Genomic DNA, 8,341 nt, shown 5'->3' on the forward strand with positions numbered 1-8,341 from the left:
GATGAGGTGACCAGAGTGCCAAGCTGCCTATTAGGTGTCGATTTGACCAGAGGGCTGAACTTCCTATTAGTTGCCGAGCTGACTAGAGGGCCGAACTTCCTATTAGTTGCCGAGCTGACTAGAGGGCCGAGCTGCCTGGTGGCGAGCTGGATTGATTGTTGAGCTTTATAGTTCTTTAGAGACCTGCAAGGAATCAATGTTAGAGGACTCGGGATGGCTAACCCGGTGAGGTCGCTCCGATGCTTAAGTCAGTACTCTCATAGTAGAGTGCAAGCTAAAAGTCACAAACTATGAGAGTTAGAATATGCTTACTTGCCCCCCTATGCCATTGGGGTTGGTGCCTTTATATAGGCATTGTTTGGCGTGGGCTTCATGTACCGCATCTGAGATTTCCAAGAAGTCGTCTAAGTGGTCCAAGATTCCTTAAGGCAACCACCATGCACATTGACCACCCTCCGGATCATTCGGCACGTGGGCCAACTTCCAAGGATCGTAGGAGTGTTAGGATATGCATGCCGAATTTGTCGGCGAGTACGTCTCGCAGGTCGCCAGGTCGGTGCCTGTGCTAGGTCACTAGTTCGGCGCCTGTGCCAGGCTGCCAGTTCGCGCCAGGGCCAAGCGGCCAGGTCGGCGCCTGTGCCAAGCTGCCAGGTCGGCGCCTGTGCCAGGCTGCCAGGTGGGACACCATCAACTTGGCTACGGAAAGTTGTTGCCTAAGTGGTTCCAGGTGTCACCTAGTTGTTCCGAGGTTCCATGTGTCACCTAGTTGTTCCGAGGTTCCATGTGTCACAATATCATTGGAGGGCCAAATCCGCCCTCATCATTTGCCCCTCACTCCCGAGTTGAAAGTAACTCGGCGAAGGGAGTAGATTGCTCCTTTTGGCCTGAAATGACAAATTTGATGAGCTCGTAAGCGTCGATTCAATTCCTTAGGCTCTGGGAGCGACTCGCAGTCCACTCTCCTTACCCTTGATTTTGCCCATGCCGAAGAGGCGACTAGGTCTTATGTGGTGCCGAAGTCTTTGCCAATTTGGCACTTTAGCCCTTAGGCTCTGGGAGCAACTCGTAGTTCACTCTCCTTGATCTTTGATTTTGCCCATGCCGAAAAGGCGACTGGGTCTTATGTGGTGCCGAGGTCTTTTATCAGCTCAGCACCCTAGAGCTACGGCTGCGCTCTATCAGCCTCGTTAGTGATGTCGGTTACCCATTCCTACAAGAAGCTACTAGGAGCTCGACCTATGGGGGTAGCACTACTGACTTTAGGTCACCACCTCGCACGGGAGCCTTGGAAGGCTTGACCGGCAGGGGCGTCCATGCAGTCTATTGGCCGCCTACTCCCGCGGAAGCCACGAAGAGCTCATCTTTGTAGAGGGTACCTCGTGAAGAGGACTGATGAGGCTTTATCCAAGTTGAAATAAAGTTAGTAGAGCTACTTAGTCTGTTGGCCATCAACTTCCTGCATAGTCTTTGAATTCATAAAAAATAGAAACTAGAAAGTGAGAGCTTTTAGTTTCTAAAAGGTGAGAACTTAGCTTTCTGGAAGAAGAGGACTTAGCCTTTCGGAGTATGAGAACTTAGTTTTTTGTAGCGTTTCCCACAGACAGTGCCAATTGATGAATCAATTTTTGGTGATATATCAACTTTTTGTGCTAAGTACCTCGTCATTTGGTCTGCTTCCAAGTGGTCGATGACTTAGAGGCCAAAGTGAACTTTTGCTGATGAGGACCTGGATGCTGAGCTAACCAGGCCGAGTTGGGGGCAGATTAGGTGCCAAGTTAACTAGGCCGAGCTGGGCAGGTTAGGTGCCGAACAGACTGGGCCAAGCTAGGCAGGTTAGGTGACGAGCTGACTGGGCCGAGTTAGACAGGTTAAGTGACGATCTGACCAAAGTGCCGAGCTGCCTATTAGTTGCCGAGCTGATCAGAGGGCCGAGCTTCCTATTAGTTGTCGAGTTGACCAGAGGGCCGAACTACCTGGTGGCGAGCTGGATTGCTTGTTGAGCTTCACAGTTCTTTAGAGACCTGCAAGGAATCAATGTCAGAGGACCCAGGGTGTTTAACCCGACGAGGTTGCTCCTATGCTTAAGTCAGTACTCTCATAGTAAACTACGAGCTAAAAGTCACAAAGTATGAGAGCTAGAATATGCTTACTTGCCCCCCTATGCCATTGGGGTTGGTGCCTTTATATAGGCATGGTTTGGCGTGGGCTTCACGCACTGCATCTGAGATTTCCGAGAAGTCGTCTAAGTGGTCTGAAATTCCCTGAGGCAACCGCCATGCACGTTGACCACCCTCTAGATCGTTCGGCACATGGGCCAACTTCCAAGGATCGTAGGAGTGTTAGGATATGCATGCCGAATTTGTCGGCGAGCATGTCTCATAGTTCACTAGGTCGCCAGTTCGGCGCCTATGCCAGGCCGCTAGGTCGGCGCTGATGAACATACAATTTATTTATAATTTATGAGGTCTTTGCATGGATTATTATGCCAGTTTTATTTAATTTTGCCCTAATTTAGCTTAATACTAAGAAAAGATTTCAGGGGTAATTAATCCAAGAAAAAGAAGGCAAAAGGTAAGAAAATAAGGTCCAAAAAGACCAAATTCAGCCCAGCCCGGTTATGGAAGAAAGAGAGCACACTTCAGCCTAAGAAGTACAAGTTGAATCCTTGAAAAAACCCAAGAAAAAAAAGCCTAGCAAAGAGTAAAATTCGGCCCAACAGAGAAGGCCCATTCTCAGCCCAAAAGAGCAGCCTAGAGTGTAGCTATCATGTGCTAAGAGGGAGTCTAAGTGCAGCCCAAAGAGCTAGGGGCGGCAACTCTTAGAAGGCTTTCAAGAGAACTCTAGGAAGTTCAAGAAAGGGGTGTAATACACCCCATTCTAGAGACTTCAAGAAGGGGCAAGAGCCCCCTTGAAAATCTATATAAGGAGGCCTCTAGAAGGGGGGAAGGTGTTCAATTGTTGGAGATCAAGGCTCTCCCACTCCTAGAGGTTCGAACACCTTGAAGAGAAGAGAAGAGAAGAAAGGCTAGTCGCAAGGAGGAGAAGAAGAAGGGCCGAAGGAGTTCAAGTCAAGCTAGCAAGAAGAGAAGGTGAGTTCAAAATTGGGGGTTTTTGATTCAGAGATCTATTGTAATAATTCCATTCTAATTTCATTTCCTTTGATTCGAATTCAACTTCCTTGTTGTAATCTTTTTCTTTCTCCCTCTTCCATTCTTTCTTGATGTAAGTAAGTTTGTAAAATTTCAGATCAGCAATCAATTTCTTTTTGATTCATTCGAATGGGTGTGAATTGTTATTGAAGTTTCTTGAATAAGGGTTAATTGTAGATCAATTCAGCCAACTAAACTTTCAAAACTCATATCTGATTTCTCAAATCTGAGAATGCAAGATCTGAATTGCTTGAAAGAGAATTCAGATCTACAATTTTTCAGATTGGCCGAATAGATCTAAGGTTGGAATTCTTAGAGTGCTTGATAAAGACTCTAAGAATTCAGATCTACTATTCAAGAACTGAATTGGATGCAATGTTAGAGATAACTTGCACAATTCAGTTGGTGATCAATTCAGATTTGAATTGATGCCTTAGAAGTGTTTGAAGAAATGAATGCATGGGGATTAGATTCTTGCTAGAGATAGAAGAACCGTCACTCATGCATAGGATGAACATGCGTTTGAGAGAGGCTGTTCATGACCTTGGGGTTTCACCAAACCAAGGCTCAATCATGATCTATTCGAATGATTCAATTTGATTGATTGCTGAATTCTGAGATTGACATTAACTGCTTACTCTTCTAACCTGAATTGAAGGCAATTGGGCCAATATTTTAGATAGATTTTAGTTTAGGATTTTTAGCTCTTGAATAAAGTTTTGTTTTATTGTTGATCAGATAAGAAGTGTCCAATTTAGTATTGGTAATTGTTTCCTAAATCCTCGTGGGAATGATACTTTATTCACTACTTTACTACTTGAACGACTAGCGCACTTGCTAGTGTCACAATGAGCCACACGTCACCGTGCCAGGCCACTAGGTCGTGCCTGGGCCAGGCCGCCAGGTGGAACACCATCAACTTGGCTAAGGCAAGTTGTTGCCTAAGTGGTTCTAGGTGTCACCTAGTTGTTCCGAAGTGCCATGTGTCACAATATCATTGGAGGGCCAAATCCGCCCTCATCAACAACCAAGGAGATTTGGGACAGCATGAATGAGACTTATTCCCAACCACTCAACATTTCTAGGGCTTTTGAGCTGAAGTGTGAAGTGAATAACCTCAAGCAAGGGGAGAACCCAGTCTCAGTGTATTTTGCTACTCTAAAATCTCTTTGGCATGAAATTGATCACTTGGAAACTATTGAATGGGAAAGCCAGAAGGATGCAACAATATATAAAAAACTAATTGAAACAAATATAGTTTTTGAGTTCTTAGCCGGTCTAAACTCAAAGTTTGACATTATAAGACAACAACTTCTCACTAGGGAGAGTGTGACTTTTTCAGGCCTACTCATTAGTCCACAGTGAAGAGACTAGGAGGAAGGTTATGCTATCTTTTCAACCCACAAAAGTAGCCTTGGCAGCAACAAAATTTAAGGTTGGAGGGGAGAAGGAAAGGGAAATTAAGAAGGAAGACAAAAGAGGTATTATTTGTGATCATTGCAAGAAGCCCAAACACACTAGGGATACCTGTTGGAAGTTGCATCCTCACCTAATGCTAGATAGACTTAGAAACAAGAAGGGGAGTGCTAATACAACAACTACTACTGATAGTGCATCTTCTTATAACACAAGGACTACACCCTTGGATGCTTTAGCAGTTGTCCAGGCTGCACAGACACAGCTTGAGAATGAAGCTAGTATTTCTGAATCTACATCTCAGTCTTCATCTACCACACCTGCTCATCCTACCTCAACCCTTGCTCATACAGGTACAAGATCTATCGCATGTCATGCTTTTATCCCAGGTAACACTAGGCCTTTCTAGGTAATAAATTCATGTGCTTCAGACCATATGACCAACTTATCTACTTTATTTACCACCTATTGTTTATCCTCTGGGAGAGACAAAGTTTATATTGCTTATGGCTCCCTTGTGCCAATTTCTGGCAAGGGAGACATCAAATTGTTTGATGCCATCTCCCTATTCTCAGTTTTGCATGTTCCTAAGCTTAGTGCTAACTTGCTTTCAGTTAGTAGTATTACTAAAAATCAAAACTGTTCAATAACCTTTTTTCCTGATCGGTGTGTTTTTCAGGATCTGGAAATGAAGAATGTAGTTGAGATTGGCCATGAAATGAATGAATTTTACCTCCTTGCACATCCACAGGGGAAGTAGAGTGAAGTGGGAAAATTGTTTGTCTCTCAGTCTTGGAGTAAGATTATGCTTTGGCATAACCGATTAGGTCATTTGTCTTTTGGGTCTTTGAAGAGTCTTTTTCCAAATTTATTTGAGTCAATTGAAGTGTCTAGTTTGAAATGTGAAAGTTGTGAACCTGCAAAACACAATAGATCATCTTATCCTTTGAGTAATAAAAGAAGCAACCTTCCTTTTGAAATTGTGCATACCGATGTTTGGGGGCCATATCATACTCCCACCATGGGGATTACAAATATTCTTTGTTATTTGTTGATGATTATACCCACTTCTCATGGGTTTACCTTATGCATTCTCGAGATGAGGTCCATTCTCTGACCAAGGCTTTCCATTAGATGGTTTTAACCCAGTTTGAAATCAAGATCAAAATTCTTAGATCCGATAATGCCAAGAAATACTTTGCAAAACCCTTGGCATCCTATCTTCTTGATCATGAGGTCATTCATCAGAACACTTATCCTCGTACACCTCAGCAAAATGGAGTTGCTGAGTGAAAGAATAGACATATTTTAGAGGTAGCCAAAAGCATCATACTCAACTCTAATGTTCCCTTACGATTATGGGGGATGCAATCCGTATAGCCATTTACCTAATTAACAAGATTCCTTCACAGGTTCTAAACATGCAAACACCATTCAACCTTCTGTATCCAGATAAGAACATGTTCATTATTCCCCTCAAAACTTTTGGGTGTACTTTTTTTGTTCAAATCCTTGGACCTCATCGCTCCAAGTTTGATCCCAGAGCTACTAAATGTATTTTCCTTGGGTACGCACAAAATCAAAAAGGATATTACTATTATGAGACTGTTTTAGGGAAACGTTTTGTGTCCATGGATGCCACTTTTTTTGAGGATATGCTCTACTATTATCAGGCTTCTCCTCAGGGGAAGAATAGTGAGGAAGGGATTTCAGTTTCAGCCCCAATAGTTCCTTTACCTGTCCTATTTACTGAGGGGGAGTGTCGTGAAAAGGGTTGTCAAAAGTGTAGGGAGTTGAGAGTGTATCACAGAAAGTGGAGAAGGCAAGTTGATTCCCGTTCTCAACAGCAATCCGGGTCAATCCCAACATCTTCTACAGCCCTAGGTCCAGACATCAGCACTGCTCCCACTATTGAGCCCACTATTACTGATGCTCAACCTCCATCATTAGCTAACCTTGATCTTCCAATTGCAATTCAAAAAGGGAAGCACAGTTGCACCTCATCCATTGCCCATTGTATCTCCAAGTTCCTTTCCTATGATTGTCTCTCAGAATCCTATAGATCTTACCTAGCATCTATTGATATTATTCCTATGCCTAGAAAAGTGCAAGAAGCCCTTTTGATAATTGAGTGGAAGGAGGCAATGAAAGCAGAAATGGATGCTCTTATTAAGAACAACACATGGGAACTAATTAACCAGCCTAAAGGGAAGAAACATGTTGGATGCATATGGGTGTTTATAGTAAAATACAATGTTGATGGTACTGTAAAGAGGTATAAGGACAAATTGGTTACAAAGGGATTCATGCAAACTTATGGCATAGACTATATGGAAACCTTTGCACTTGTTGCAAAGATGAATACTATTAGAGTCCTACTATCCATTGCTGCGAACTTCTCATGGCCACTATTTCAGCTGGATGTTAAGAATGCTTTCTTCAATGAGGACTTGCAAGAAGAGGTATACATTGAGTTACCCCTAGCTTTAATAGTATAGAAGCAGGAAAGAAAGTTTGCCTACTAAAGAAGGCTTTATATGGGCTGAGACAATCTTCGAGAGCTTGGTTTGATAGGTTTAGACTGGCTTTGGACAAATTCGACTACATACAGGCTCAGTCAAATCACACACTCTTCTTTAAGAAGACAGGTCTTTCCCTGACCCTACTTATAGTCTATGTAGATGACACTGTGATAACAGGGAGTGATATTAGTGATATTGAATCTCTTAAACAACATCTTTACAAGGAATTTGAAGTGAAGGACTTGGGGGAATTGCACTGTTTCCTAGGAATTGAGGTAACTCGATCTAAGCATGACACTTTTATCTCTTAGAGGAAGTATGTTTTTTGACTTATTGGAGGAAACTGGAAAATCAAGAGTGAAACCAACTGACACACCTATTGAGCTTAACCATAAAATAAGTGCAGAAAGTGGAGAACCTCTTGAGGATAGGGCTATGTACCAAAGGCTTGTTGGAAAACTTCTTTATCTCTGCCTAACTTGGCTAGATATTTCATATGCTATCAGTGTTGTTAGCTAATACATACATTCTCTTAGGATCACTCACCTCCTTGCAGTGGAAAGGATTCTTGCCTACTTGAAGAGATGCCCAGGAAGAGGTATACTCTTCAAGAATAATGGTCACATGAAGATAGAAGTGTATACAAATGCGGATTGGGCTAGATGTGTTGATGACAGGAGGTCTACCTTTGGGTATTGTGTATTTGTGCGGGGAAATCTTGTTTCCTAGAGAAGCAAGAAATAGAACATTGTTGCTCAATCTATTGCAGAAGCTAAATACAAATCCATGGTCAATGGTGTTGCAAAAGTGTTATGGCTGAAATCCTTGCTTAATGAGCCAGAAATTGATTATGAGAAGTCTCTAGTGTTGTATAATGTATTGCGATAATCAAGCTGCAATTAATATTGCCCACAACCCAATACAACATGATAGGACAAAGCATATCGAGGTGGACAAACATTTTATTCAAGAGCGAGTTGCTTCTCAAGAAGTATGTCTTCCTTAAATTGCCTCAGACATGCAGTTAACTGATCTCCTTACTAAAGTAGTCACAAAGAGCAAACTGGAGACAAATTTACGCAAGTTGGGAATGACAAACATCTACTCCCAACTTGAGGGGGAGTGTAGAGATAGTCAGTAGTGTGTGTGGTTTCAACTCCACACTTATTTATTATGTTTTTATTTCCTTTTATAGTTGGGCCGGATGGGCCTTGTTTATCTTTGTTATTTTTGTATTGGAGTTTAAGTAAGGGT

Source organism: Nelumbo nucifera, chromosome 1, assembly GCF_055504915.1.
Source record: "Nelumbo nucifera cultivar China Antique chromosome 1, China Antique-T2T, whole genome shotgun sequence".
Classification (NCBI taxonomy): domain Eukaryota; kingdom Viridiplantae; phylum Streptophyta; class Magnoliopsida; order Proteales; family Nelumbonaceae; genus Nelumbo; species Nelumbo nucifera.